The sequence below is a fragment of the Chrysemys picta genome, chromosome 1 (assembly GCF_011386835.1).
Source record: "Chrysemys picta bellii isolate R12L10 chromosome 1, ASM1138683v2, whole genome shotgun sequence".
In the NCBI taxonomy this organism is placed as follows: Eukaryota; Metazoa; Chordata; order Testudines; family Emydidae; genus Chrysemys; species Chrysemys picta.
In genome coordinates this window covers 225522995-225538356 of record NC_088791.1, presented here as the reverse complement: position 1 = coordinate 225538356, position 15362 = coordinate 225522995, and positions in this window count along the sequence as shown.

Genomic DNA, 15362 nt, shown 5'->3' with positions numbered 1-15362 from the left:
TTTAATCACAATTAATTACACTGTTAAACAATAGAATACCAATTTACATTTATTAAATATTTTTTGATGTTTTTCTACATTTTCAAATATATCGATTTCAATTACAACACAATACAAAGTGTACAGTGCTCATTTTATATGATTTTTATTACAAATATTTGCACTGTAAAAATTATAAAAGAAATAGTATTTTTCAATTCACCTCATACAAATACTGTATGCAATCTCTTTATCATGAAAGTGCAACTTACAAATGTAGGGGTTTTTTTGTTACATAACTGCACTCAAAACCAAAACAATGTAAAACATTAGAGCCTACAAATCCACTCAATCTACTTTTTGTTCAGCCAATCACTAAGAGAAACAAGTTTGTTTACATTTATGGGAGATACTGCTGCCTTCTTTTTGTTTACAATATCACCTGAAAGTGAGAACAGGCATTCGCATGGTACTTTTGTAACTGGCGTCGCAAGGTATTTATGTGCCAAATATGCTAAATATTCGTATGCCCTTTCATGCTTCAGCCACCATTCCAGAGGACATGCATCCATGCTGATGATGCTCATTAAAAAAATAATGCAATTAATTGCAATTAATTTTTTTAACCTCTTGACAGACTTAATATTTACCTAAGGGGGGAGGTAGAGAAATGATGACAATCTACAAATATTTTAAGGAGGAAGAGGAAAGTGAGTATAACTGGTACTTTACAGAAATAAAATTGCCTGTCACCGAAAGTGCAGGGATGTTGTACATTATTGATTCATAATTTCATTTTTCTAGTATGCATTTCCCTTTAGGCTGGTTGATTGTAGGTGTCCTTTACAGTATCTGAAACCCTTAACTGATAACCATAATTATCAATTGGAGTGAAGTGTCTTGCATAATCAATGAGTCAAATTTGCCCTTATGCAGAGAGCTAGCATAAGGCCTCTGCATCATTTAAGTCCTAAAAGCAGGGCTTAAATGGTGTGTAGTCCTTGTGTTGGCTTCTGCATAGTGGTGAATTTCATCCTATATAATTACCTATTGTTGCACAGACACCTTAATGGCCTAGCTGCCAGAGTGTGTCAGTGTTTCCATTGAATAATATCTTGGAATTAAGTACCCATTCCTTATAAGCTACTAAGTACAGGGGGGAAAAATCAAAATGTCAATCAATTTTGACTTTTCCATTAAAAATGTCCAAAAGGTTACCAATTCTTACTATATTTCCCTAGTTCAGGAGCTCTTCTGAAATACACTCTGGAAAGTTAGTAAACTGATGGGGGGGGAGAGGGAGGGAGGAGAGAGACAATTTGAAAATTAACATTTTGGTATAGGTTACCAGAAGGTCATTTAAGTGATTTTTCAGATATTATATTAAGTTATTCCATGAGGCAGTTATGTATGCGGTCTCTAACCTAGAAAAATTAATGAATTTTAGCCACGAAAATCATCCAAGTCCAGTGAGTGCCAACATTTATAGCCACATACAACCAAAAGGTGAAATCCTGTCAGCTAACTTCCCTATAACTGTACCACTATCCTCAAAGATTCCCTGCGCATCCCCCCTTCCCCCCCGAAGTTTACTGCCTAATGTGGGATCAGGGCTCTCACATGCTTCAGGGCATACTTTGAGCTGTGTTTGACCACTTGGGGCTGGGAATTCTTTTTTCCTTCACTGTCAATGGCCCATGAGCCAGTGATTATTTTTGGTTTTGCCATTTTTGTCACATCTAGCAAATGTGCCTAGCAGTTAGCTCAAAGGGTGTTCTAATGTATATTGATTTGATGTTTATACTATTAAAGGCTCTACTCAGGAGTCAAGTAATTGTCTCAACTTTGCAGGCGTCCTTAGTGGTAACTGGGCACAGTGTGTCTGTCTCTCAAACTCAAATACCTGTACATGGCTGAGAATAAATGGTGCACAGGATGGAGTGGTAAGATGGTGTGAAGAGCCTTTTGCATCAGGTGCAGATTGGAGGCACCACTTTTTTTTTTTAAAGGGTCTGGTTGGTGGAGTATATTTATGACCTGGGTAGAGTCTGTGTCTGTTCTTCAGGCCCGCAAAGACTACATTTTATATCGGTAACTCCACTGGACTAGTCCAACTGCTGAGTAATGGGTTGTTTTGTTTTGTTTTCTCATATTAATTCAATAATAAATGATGCTACCAACCACTGAACCTATAGGTAGTAACTTCCCTTGGGAGCCTTTAAATGGCCAAAACAATATTTATGTGTGCTAAGTGTACAAAACATTCATAAGAACAGCCATACTGGGTCAGACGAGTGGTCCATCTTGCCCTGTTTCAGACATTAGCTAGTGTTTGATGCTTCAAAGGGAATGAACATGACAGGGAAATTTTGAGTGATCCGTCCCCTGACATCCAGTCCCAGCTTCTGGCAATTGGAGATTTAGTGACACCCAGAGCACGGAGCTGCATTTCTGATAAATCTTGGCTAATAGCCAGTGATGAACCTGTCTTCAGTCAACTTATCTAATTCTGTTTTGAACCCAGTTATACTTTTGGCCTTCACAACATTCCCTGGAAACAAAGCTCCACAGGTTGATTGTGTGGTGTGGCTTTTTTAAAAACTTGCCGCCTATTAATTTAATCAGGTAACCCCAAGTTCTTGTGTTACGTGAAGGCATAAATAACACTTCCCTATTCACTTTCTCAATGCCATTCATAATTTTTTTAGACCTCTCTCATATCCTCCCTTAGTCATCTCTTTTCTAAACTAGACATTCCCAATCTTTTTAAATCTCTCCTTGTGTTGAAGCTGTTTGATACCCCTAATCATGTGTGTAGCCCTTCTCTGCATCTTTTGCAATTTGGATATATCTATTTTGAGATGGGGCTACTAGAACTGTAATCTGTATTCAAGGTGTGGGCATATCATAGATTTACATAGTAGCATTATGATATTTTCTGTTTTATAATCTATCCCTTTCCTAATGATTCCTAACATTCTGTTAGCTTTTTTGACTGCCACAGCACAGTGACTGGATGTTTTCAGAGAACTCTCCAAGATAACATCAACATCTTTTTTGAGTGGTAATAGCTAATTTAGAGCCCATCATTTTGTACGTTTGGTTGGGGTTATTTTTTCCAATGTGTATTACTTTCTTCATGCAGACATATTCTCTCAGTAACTTTGAGATACAAATTTAATTTTTTGGAGTTATCTGCTCCATGATGAAGTGTTGCATTATGGACCAATAATGCAAAGCTCACTTGAACCCCACTATAAGCCTAATGGATAGGGGGAAAGTAATAGACTCGATATATCTGGAGTACATTAAGGCTTTTGACACTGTCCAATCTGACATTCTCATAAGTAAACTAGAGAAATATAGTGTAGAGGAATTAATATAAAACTGGTTGAAAGACTATACTCAAAAAGTAGTTATCAATGGTTCACTGTCAAACTGGGAGGATGTATCAAGTGGGGTCTGTCCTGGGTCCAGTAGTATTCAATTTCCTTGATGACTTGGATGGTGGAATGGAGAGTATACTTATTTAATTTGTGAATGATACCAAGCTGGGTGGGGTGCTGACATTTTAGAGGAGAGGATTAGAATTCAAAACAATCTTGGAACATTTGAGAATTCATCTGAAATCAAAATGAAATTCAATAATATGCTAAGTGCTACACTATGGAAAGAAAAATCAAATGCACAAATATAAAATGAGGAATAACTGTCTAGGGAGTCATACTGCAGAACAGGATTTGGGGCTTGTAGTGGATCACAGATTGAATGTCTCCACTGTGTGAAGCTATCTTGGAAAAAAAGCAAATGTCATTCTGGGATGCATTAACAGGCGTGTCATATGTAAGATGCAGGAGGTAATTGTTCCACGTTGCTCAACACTGGAAAAGCTTCAGCTGGAGTGTTGTGTCCAGTTTTGAGCACCACACTTTTTAAAAGATGTGAACAAATTGAAGGGAATCAAGAGAAGAGCAACAAAAGTAAAAGGTGAAGAAAACATGACCCATGAAGAAAAGTTGAAAGAATTGGGCACATGTAGTCAAGAGAAGACTGATGGGGGACAGTACCAACGGTCTTCAAATATGTAAAAGATTGTTACAAAAAGGATGGTGATCAACTGTTTTTCATGTCTAACAAAAGGTAGATCAAAATTGGCATGGCTTGCAGCAAGGGAGATTTAGGTTGGATATTAGAAAAATTTTCTAACTGTAAAGATACAGTGAAACAGATCATCTGAGGAGGTTGTGGAATCCCTGTCATTAGAGGTTTTAAAGAGCAGGTTAGACAAACACCTGTCAGGGATGGTCTAGGTCAGGGGTAGGCAACCTATGGCACGCGTGTCGAAGGCATCACGCAAGCTGATTTTCAGTGGCACTCAAACTGCCCGGGTCCTGGCTACCAGTCTGGGGGACTCTGCATGTTAATTTAATTTTAAATGAAGCTTCTTAAACATTTTAAAAAACGTATTTACTTAACATACAACAATAGTTTAGTTATATATTATAGACTTATAGAAAGAGACCATCTAAAAAGGTTAAAATGTATTACTGGCACGCAAAACCTTAAATTAGAGTGAATAAATGAAGACTCTGCACACCACTTCTGAAAGGCTGCCGACCCCAGGTCTAGGTATATTTGGTCCTGCCTCAGCATGGGGGAATGGACTAGGTGTTCTCTTAAGGTCCCTTCCAGACCTACATTTCTATTTTTTCACTCTACATTGCTTTCATTTCTGTCCTTTCAACCACTCGCCCCCCTCCATTGTATTTAAACAGAGATCCCAAAGTATGCTCCATATGAAGAGACAGTAACCATCCCAGAGATAGTGTTAACAATTCCAACAATTAAATGCATTGAATATATTGACTATTTTTAACTTTAGTTATTTGATACAAATACAAATAACTAGAAGTTTCACAAAAAACTTTCAAGTCATTTTCTTTCAAGTGTCACTACAAATATTTACTACAAATAAAAGCCCATGCCTATAGTCCATATGTTTTTCATCCATTAATCTAAAATCTGCAGTACTGACAGACCTCATTAATGAAGTCCGATAATAACTGAGTAGAATCATTGGCTATGTCATAGGTGACACTTAAAGTGTATTTCCATAAGTGACACTTAATGTGTATGTGATGATGTTGTCCAGGTGAGATAGTGTAAAATCAAATGATACTTAGAGCTATTAGATGGTGAAAATGGTTGCCTTCCCACTTCCCTCAAGATTTTAAAAATATGCTTTTTTTCTTATTGGAAAAAGAAAAGGTCATGAGAAATAAGGCTGTAACATGGGACAATGATCTCAGCTGTGGTATTTTTTAAACTGGATCATTTTTTATTAGCATTATTGTACCTAGTACAGAAAGTTACTCTTTGTCTGAAAAGAATTTCCTCTGTAAACTGTTTCAAGTGTGTCTGATCACAGCTCTTAGTAATTTCAGAAAATATGGTCCAAGCAGTAGGTGGTGCTGCTGTTTGTCTAGTCCCAATTTGTAGAGCAGTACTGTAATTACACACAACATCAGATAACACAAGTACCTTTCTCCATACTATTCAGCCTCCACTTTAATGATTCCATTAGTTACCATCAAAGAGCTCCTTCTTTTTATAACTGGCAGAAATGCAAATGTTGTTGAAATTAAAATACTACATATGGTAAGTGAATTAATTCAGGAAAAAAAGGAGACAGGCAACAATTATTAATTCATAAATGCAGACCAGACCTTTGTCATCTGGTACAAACTTTGTTTTAAAAATTTTCCTGGCACTCTTGCACTCTTTTATACAAAATGTAACAATCTGTTGTGAAATTTGCAACAGCTGGAATGGGGGGGTACATTTTTTCTTAAAATTGAAGCTGAAGAGCTAACCAACAACTACTGAGGATGATTGTCAGACAAAATGAGCAGATGTGTTCTCCCCTTCATTGCAGCCTTTCTCCCCCCTCCCCCCAAAGCCCTACTTTTAGCAGTAAAGTAATATGTATTGTTTGATTCTAAAATTATATCATCTGTAAACAGAAAAGACTCAGGAGATCAGTGCTGTCACCAGACCAGCTTTTTAAAATCACCCCAATTCAAGCTGTGACACCTGAAGTCCAGAGCAATATGCTAAATTGGTTCTGCTGTCAAGTGTTGAGTCTCTTATTACTTGAAATTCCTATTGGGGATGGTGGAAAAGGCAGAAAAAAAATCTGTTGTTACAACGTGGTTTGTTGGCAGTGTACATCTGAGGTGGAGATGCCAGCATCTATGAGCTCTATGAGGTAGTACAGTAGATATGGCTAGGATTAATGCAATCAGTCCACTGAGTTTAGATGATACTTTGTGACAGATGTGAATTAGAATTTCTAGGTTATGAAATTGCGAAATAATGCAGCCAACTAAACTAAACCAGGGGTGGGCAAACTTTTTGGGCCGAGGGCCACATCTGGATGGGGAAATTGTATGCAGGGCCAGGGCAGGGGGTTGGGGTGCAGGAGGGAGTGTGGGGTGTGGGAGAGGGTGTGTTGTGCAGGAAGGTGCTCAGGGCAAGGGATTGGGGCAGCGGAGGGGTGCGGGGTTGAGAGGGCTCAGGGAAGGGGGTTGGGGTGCAGGTGGGTTGCAGAGTGCAGGAGCAGGCTCAGGGCAGGAGTGCAGGAGGGGTGAGGACTGCAGGAGGGTGGTCAAGGCAGGCGTGCAGGAGGGGTGTGGGGTGTGGCAGGGGGCTCAGGGCAGGGGGTTGGGGTGCAAAGGGTTGCAGGGTGCAGCAGGGAGCTCAGGGTAGGGGGTTGGGATGCAGGAGTGGTGCGAGGTATGGCAGGGGGCTCAGGGCAAGGAGTTGGGGTGCAGGCAGGGTGCGAGGTGCAGTCAGGGGACTTAGGGCAGGGAATTGGGGGGTGGGGGGCAGGAGGGGTTCAGGCTCTGGCCCAGCGCCACTTACCTAAAGCGGCTCCGGGGTAGCAGCGGCATGCACTGGGGCCAGGGCAGGCTCCCTGCATGCCTGCCCTGGCCCGGGCCCCGCACCGCTCCAGGAAGCGCTGCAGCCCCTGGGGGAGGGCAGGGGGGCAGAGGGCTCCACGTGCGCTGCCCTTGCTGCGCCTCCAGGTACCTCCCCCGAAGCTCCCATTGGCTGCAATTCCCCGTTCCCAGCCAATGGGAGCTGTGGGGGACGGTGCCTGGAGGCAAGGGCAATGTATGGAGCCCTCTGCCCTCCCACCTGGGGGCCACAGGGACGTGGTGTGGGCCGCTTCTGAGAGAGGCGCGGGGCCCACGGTGCCATGGGGAGCAATCCCATGGGCGGGATCCAAAGCCCTCTGGGGCTGGATCTGGCCTGCGGGCCATAGTTTGCCCACCCCTGAACTAGGGTTACCATACGTCCGGATTTCCCCGGACATGTCCGGCTTTTTGGTCCCCAAATCCCCGTCCGGGGGGAATTGCCAAAAAGCCGGACATGTCCGGGGAAATAGGGAGGCTAGGATCTCCGAATCTGTGTGTGTTGGTCGCCCGCTGTGACATCATCTCGGTGCGACACTCGCTCCTGCCCAGGGCATGCTGGGGGCTGTAGTCCGGCCGGGCCTCACGCTCCAGGGAGAGCCAGGAGAGGGGAGCGGCCGAGAACTACAACTCCCAGCGGCCCCTGCGACGCGACCAACCTGCCCCGTGAGGCAGCAAGCCGTCGGAGGAGGGGGGGCGCGAGCCCCTGTCCTTTGGGTTGGGGGTGTCTCTGGGCACCGCTTGGCAGCCATCGCAGGGCTTGGGGGCGCCCTCCGGGGGTTGTGGACGCCAGCGCGTTGCGGGGAGCCGGCACTGTCCGGATTTGGATCCCCCTGGGGCTGGAGCTGCGCCCCCGGCCCCGGGCACCAGTCACGTAGGGTTACCGATACGTCCGGTTTTTCCGCAATCAAACCCCCGTCCGGGGGGAATTGCCAAAAAGCCGAACATGTCCGGGAAAAATACCGGACGGGCACTTCCTCTCCCTCTGCTCTGCTCCTCCCCTGACTCAGACTTCGGCTCTGTTTAAGAGCCAAGCGCCCGAGCCAGCGCTACTGGCTTCGGGCAGCACCCGTGTCTCCGGACCCCGAGCCACAGGCCGGGCACTTCCCTTCCCGGGCTCCAGCTGCTCTGCTCCGGCGGCGCAGGGTCTGGAGGCAAGGGGGCTGCCCGAAGCCGGTAGCGCTGGCTCGGGCAGCTTGGCTCTTAAACAGAGCCAAAGAGTCAGGGGAGGAGCAGAGCAGCTGGAGCCCAGGAGGGAAAGTGCCCGGCCGGGGACGCAGGGTCCGGAGGCAAGGGGGCTGCCCGAAGCCCGTAGCGCTGGCTCGGGCAGCTTGGCTCTTAAACAGAGACAAAGAGTCAGGGGAGGAGCAGAGCAGCTGGAGCCCAGGAGGGAAAGTGCCCGGCCGGGGACGCAGGGTCCGGAGGCATAGGGGCTGCCCAAAGCCCGAGCGCTACCGGCTTCACGGGTTTGCCGGGCAGCCTCCAGAGCCTGCGCCCCCGGCTGGGCTCTTCCCCTCCCGGGCTCCAGCTGTGCTGGGGAAGCGCTGGCCGGGGGCGCAGGGTCTGGCGGCTGCCCGGCAAACCGTGAAGCTGGTAGTGCTTGGGCAGCCTTTTTCGTGTGGCTGGGAGGGAGGAGGGGGAGTTAGGGCGGGGACTTTGGGGGAATGGGCGGAGTAGGGGTGGACTTGGGGCGGGGCCAGGGCCCGTGGAGTGTCCTCTTTTTTTTATTTTTTTAAATATGGTAACCCTAGGAGAAAGGAACCATGGAACAGCAACGTAACGTCACAGTCCCATTCCCCACCTGTCCTGTGGGGTCTTCTGGCCTTTAGAGCTACTGGTCAGGGCCACCCCCAGTCTGCAGGGGGCCACCGGGTCTGCTGGCCTCCTCGCAGCCTCTGCTGAGGCTACAGGAGAGAGGCCTCTTCAGTTTGCAGAAAGAAAGAAATCTCTGAGGTGAGCACACAGCAGATGTCTGTTTTCCCAGGGCCAGATGCTGCCACCTTGTCACTGGAAGGGCCCGTGTGACCTCTGACCACAGATGAGGGAGGACGCCCAGCTTGGCTAGACAGATTCCTTCGTGCCATGGCTGGGGACAGAAGCCTGCAGCCAAAGCTCACACTGCAGGAAACAACCCGCAGAGGCCTTTCATCTCCCCAGGGTCAGACGTCACCACTAGGAGAATGTGAGCGCCGGAGCACTGGGGGAGCTGGCCTGAGATGGCATCCCAGGGCACAACCACCTGTGTCAAGTCCATTCTGATTCCACGCTCAGCAAAGATGCAGGGAGCTGTGCGGTCAGGAGAGGCGCTGGTCAGAATTTGCCAGTGGAACCGTTTTTCCATCAGAAATTGCCAGCTTGTCAAAATCCAAACGTTTCGTGGGAACACGTCGATTTGGACAAACCTTCAGACAGAAAGCAGGCAGGTTTAGCACGGAAAGCTGCTTAGCTCCCTGCCAGCTCGCCCGCCTGCCCACCTGCTTGACAGGCTGATGGGGGGCCGGGCTTCCAGGCTGCTGAGAGAAGCCCTGGCTCCCAAGATCCCAGGGTCCCCGAAACCCTCTCCTCGCGGGGGTAATGTTCTGGTTACTGCACAGCTCTAGGAGGAGGGGAGGTATCCGATGCCCCACAAGCCACCAATCCTCCCTGCCAAGGTCCCAGTAACTACGACAGCCTGTGAGAACATCCTAACCTTTAGGGCACTTTCCCTGCCAGGTGAAAGGGTGCGAGCTGGACACCTCCCTGCCACCAGAGTCCAGCACTGCCGAGAAAGCCAAGTGTGGACTAAACTAAGCCCCTGGTTAACCCTTTCCCAGAGGAATCCAGAAGCCACTGATAATTGCAGGCTACATGGTGACCTCTCTCTCAGGTCACTCCCCCATCCTGGAATAGGGGTCGGTGAGTCCTGGACGAACGCCGTTCAGCTGGGAACATGCTCCCCCTTCTCGTGCCGAGGACTGCGTGAGATGGGTGTAGTGGGCACTCCCGATAAAGGGGACAGTGTGACAGCTGCCTTTCAAATAGGCCCCAGGCATGGGGGGGCCACAGCACCCAATTCCTCTGTCCCCCCAACTTTCTTCACTGCTTTAACGTACAATCACAACCTGCTCCGCTGACACCTCTGACTCCTGAAAGTCCTAACGCTCCAGGGGAGCAGGCCATGCCCTGCCCTGCCCTGGCTGCCCCGGGTGTTACCTCGGAGGGAATCGTTCCAGATTCCAATGGGTGGCAGGTCCAGGGCAGAGCCTTATCTGGGGGGAGGCTGTACCAGACCCGCCCGACCCAGGCAGGCTCCCAGGTACTCTCTGACCGGGGCTGATAAGGCTCCTTAGCAGTTTCTTTCCAAACAAATTCCAGTTCAAGACACCTCAGAGCTCCACAGCAGGGCAACATCCCCAGAGCGCAGCAGGGCGGGGGTTAGGGGGAGCAGTCGGTAGCAGCCCCTCGTACGGCAGGAGCGAGAAGTGCCAGCCTCTCTGCACAGAGCAGCAGCGTTCAGCCTGGGCCAGACGTGCTGGGGTGATGGGTAAGAGCGGGCTCGGAGAGCCAGAGGGTCTGTGGGGCAGCGCTGGGCCCTTCTGCTCCGCACTAGGGCCGGGTGGGCGTGTTCAGCTGGGATTGGAACCCACCAGCACTTGTGGGTGCGAATGTGGGGCTGGAACGCAACGTGGGGCACTCCCACCTCGCCCGGGGGCGACTAGGGGGAAGGGCAGAGAGACACCTGGGCTGAGACCCCAGCTCCAGGGAGACAGTCACTCCTGCCCAGCTGGGTTAAATTGCCCAGCTGTGTGACAGCCCCCCCATCCCCGAGGGGTTCCCCCCCCCAACCCGGGTATGTCACAGCAGGGTAATGTGCGTATTGAACGGCAGGGGTTGCCAGAGACTGGCTGGGAGAGGCCTTTGGGGATGGAGGAAGCAGCACTAAGGTACATGCCAACCTCCCTACAGAGGAGGGGCCGTGCCCCGCAGGTGTGGGGCAAGGAACTGGGACACTGCGCGGTGGGTCATTGTCTGGCCCAGGCCCTTCCTAGCCGGAGGCCGAGGCCGAGGCATTTCCTTCAGGTCACCTTCCGCTGCAGCTTGGCCACGGGCCCCCATAGCCACTAGCCCAGCCAGGGATCCCAAGTGGGGATTGTCACGGCTGGCTCCTCCCTGCCGCCAGCAGCTCTTCACTGCCAGGGAATTCCTGAAATCCTGTGTGCCCTCCCCCACCCACCTCCTGGGGCTGTGAGTCCCCCCCCGGACAGCCCCCCCCCCGAGCTCTGAGTGCCCCTGGCCAGTCCCTCCCCTCAGCCCCCCCCCCCACTTCATGGGGCTCTGAGTGCCCTCAGCCTGTCCCCCTCCCAGACCCCGGGGCTGAGTGACCTTGGCCAACCCCCGTCCCTTCAGGAGGAACTCCCAGTACCCACCCAGCCGCCACACCTCAGGGTTCCCCTCCCTGCGGCTCTGTGGCCATACCCCCACCAGGGCCGGCTTTAGGCCAATTCAACCAATTCCCCTGAATCGGGCCCCGGGCCCAAGCCCCAGTACGGTGTACCGGCAAGAGCCGGTGCGCTGTACCAGGGTGGCCCGGCTTCCCCAGGGGGCAATTTAAAGGACCTAGGGCTCCCAGCAGGGGCCGGAGCCCCAGGCTCTTTAAATTGCTACCAGACCCCCACTGCTGGAGCCCTGGGGTAGGGCTGCGGGGCTCTGGGGGCTATTTAAAAAGTCCGGGGCTCCCGCTGCCTCTACCGCCCTGGTCCTTTAAATAGCCACTGGAGCCCCGCTGCTTCCCCAGGGCTCCCGCGGCTATTTAAAGGGCCGGGTCGGTAGAAGCAGGGGAGCCCTGGGCCCTTTAAATAGCCCCCAGAGCCCTGGGATAGCGGGGGACTCAGGGGCTATTTAAAGCTGCCTCTGCTGCACCCCGTCCCCGCACCAGCCCTGCACCCCCTGCCCTGCCCACAGCCAGCCCCGTCTCCAGCCAGCCCTGCACCCCCTGCCCACAGCCAGCCTCTGCCGCACCCCCTGCCCTGTCTCCAGGCAACCCCTGCCGCAACCCCCCTGCGGCCCTGCCCAAAGCCAGCCAGCCCCACACACCCCTGTTTCCAGCCAGCCCCGCACCCCTTGCCCTGCGCCTGCAGCCAGACCCTACCTCCAGTGAGCCCCTGCCCTGCCTCCAGCCAGCCCCATGTCCACTGGTGCCCTGCAGTTCCCAGGGCAGTGACCCTGCACACCTGCTTCAATGAGGAGGGCAGGGAGCAGCTGGGACCCACACATGTGCACACCACTAGCGTGACCAGACAGCAAGTGTGAAAAATCGGGACAGGTGGTGGGGGATAATAGGATCCTATAAGAAAAAGACCCAAAAATCGGGACTGTCCCTATAAAATCAGGACATCTGGTCAACCTAGCACACCCCCAGGGAGTGGCGGGGACCCACACATGTGAAACGGAGCTCATTAATAACTGATCAACAGCATATATGATGCAATGTACTTAATGTATAATTTTATTATTTATACAGTTATGGAAAGTAAATAATACATGGAAGAAATGAAAGGCTTTTTTTTACATTATTTTTTTTGTCATCCCTGCCGGGGCCCCGCCAAAAATGTTTGAATTGGGCCCCGCCCTTCCTAAAGCCGGCCCTGCTGGAGAGAACAGGAGGATTCAGTCAGCAGGGGCTGCCGATCCGTCCCATTCACCAGGGCTGCCATCCTGCGGCTTCAGCATTAGTGGCTGGGGTGACTTGGGGAAAGGTCTCAACCTCCCCACATCCCACTTCACTGCTGCCAGAATCCCTCTTTCCCCCCCCCCGCTACAGTCCCCTCCCTACCCAACCTGGGTGGGGCTGGAGAAGAGGGGTCTGAGAACTTGAGCTGTGGATTGGAGGTGGAACAGCTGTCAGGGGCACTGAGGGGGAGGTGGCAGGAGCTCCCCGTACAAGGAGGGGGGTTGCCAGTGGAGGTCACTAGGAAGGACAAGACTCCATCCTGGGGATCAGGAGGGGGAATCCATCCCTCAGAGGTGGGCAGGGGCTGGGTGGAAATGCTGCTGGTTCCAGGGGCCGTTAATCCCCCCTGATTCCTCCGAGGCGTCTGAGTCTCAGACAGGTTCTCGTTCCCTTGCAGCAGGAGGACGTCACGGCCAATGTGATGCGCCAGCTCCGTATCATGCGGCACTTGTGCCAGGTGCCCGAGGCACTGCAGGGCCTGTGCCTCTGCAGCCACCAGCAACTCCCGCTCCCTGCTGCAGGTACTGCTCTGGCTCTCTGTAAATGGGGAGCTAGTGGAAGGGGAAATGGAGCCCCCCGGCACTCACAGAAAGCTGATTATAGAATGAGCCCGAACTGAGAGGCACCATATCCGCCCCCGTAAAGAGCCAGACTTCAGTGGTGATACAGCCCAGCTGGGGTAGCAACAGGATTAAGAACGAGGTAGGAAGTTCAGAGCAGCAAGGAAAGCCTGGAGGGGAACTTGAGAAGAGAGGTTGGAAAAGTGCAGCAAAGAGAAAGGTGCAGACCTAGCTGTTGGGTCCAGGGCCCTGAGCTGCTATCAATGTCAGGGTGGGACTGGGTTCCCCTACCGGCCCCAGAGGAGGCGGCGTACACGCACCTGGAGAGGGTTCCCAAGCCCAGCAAGGGGGCTACAGGCAGAGCAAATGCCCCAGCGATGGCAGAAGGACTTCTGTCTGTGGAAAGACCTCTTTGGACTTTTAGTGTGAGGCAAGCTGGGCTCCAGAAGGGTGGACTAAAGGTGGTGACCTGGCCGGAGTTACCAGGCAGAGAAACTGCCGTGGTGCTGGAGCGACCATGGATGGGGGACGCTAGCCCAGCGAGAGGGCTGTGATGCCATGCCTGGCTGCCGGGGGGCACCTAACGATGAGTAGATTCATTTATGATTGGCATCGTTGGCAGGATTGAGTTCCCCCTGTGATCCGTGAGGGAAGTCTCTCCAGCGGAGCACACTCCCTCTCAAAGCAGGGGGACTGGACATGATTGGTTGTAATTGCCAGCTGTGGGAGGGAGTGTGCAGCAGTGGTTAGTTAAGGGGCCTGGAAATAAGGACTGCTGGGTCTATTGGAGAGTGTCACTAGGAGCAGTGCATAAGATGAGGTGTCCTATCATGTTTACTCAGATCAGATTAGGACATAATAGAATGGCTGAAATAGTTTATTTTATTTGTATTGTATTATTTTGCAATTGTTAAGATCAGCATCTACTTAGCTCAGACTGAAGCATCTTATCTAATTTTTGAGATCTAAGTGTCTCCTCTTTGAGTGCGACGAGACTATTTAACACATTGTGACAAAGAATTTTCATTGCCACTTGTTATGATTTCAAGAAACAAACTGGTTTAGTTTGAATAGGATTTTCGGTCAGAAACGGTTTCAATGAAATTTCCCCACCATCTCGATTCCTGGGCTCTATCTCTGCCTTTCGGGGGGGGGGGGGGGGGGTTGCTGTCTGTTAGAACTGGAGTCTGATTTGGATAGGGATCGAGACCTCTTCAATGTTTTTAATGAAGTAAATACTAATGGGAATTGTGTGATCATGGGAGATTTTAACTTCCCAGATATAGACTGGAGGACAAGTGCTAGTAATATAATAGGGCTCAGATTTTCCTAGATGTGATAGCTGATGGATTCCTTCACCAAGTAGTTGCTGAACCAACAAGAGGGGATGCCATTTTAGATTTGGTTTTGGTGAGTAGTGAGGATCTCTTAGAAGAAATGGTTGTAGGGGACAGCCTTCATTTGAGCGATCGTGAGCTAATTCAGTTTAAACTAAATGGAAGGGTAAACAAAAATAGATCTGTGACTAGGGTTTTTTTTTTCAAAAGGGCTAACTTTAAAAAATTAAGGAAATTAGTTAGGGAAGTGGATTGGACTGAAGGACTTGTGGAACAGATGGATCAGACTGAACAAGTTCCAAACCTCTCGGAGGCTCTTACCTTCTAAACAGGGACGTCAGTTTTCTAGTAAAATCAGGAAAAAGAAAGGAGAAAACTCAAAAGAGGTTCCTCCTGGCGCTCACGTACGTGACCCCTAATACTCTCTCAGTCCTCAAAGAGAGACCTCGAGAAGGAGACTTGCTGAAGGAAAGCTACAGGGGACTCAGAGGTTTCCCTGGTCCTGAGCCCCTGTCCTGCCTGGCTGATGTCAGCATCTCTCTGTGAGGTCACCACCTTTGACCAATAGGCGGAGGTCCTGCAAAAGGCCTTTGTGATGTCACTGTCACACCCACCCATCCCCTGCAGTGCTAATGTCCTGCCACAGGCCAGACCCTTTGGAGGTTTGAGCTACTCTCTGTGGATCACCCCACTCAATGAGTGTTCATTCTAGGAAGCAAGCCGGCTAGACAGTAAAACAGCAGAGGCTGCTCCCAATGCTACACTCGGTTTCTCAGAAATGAGTAGAATTTATGGGCAG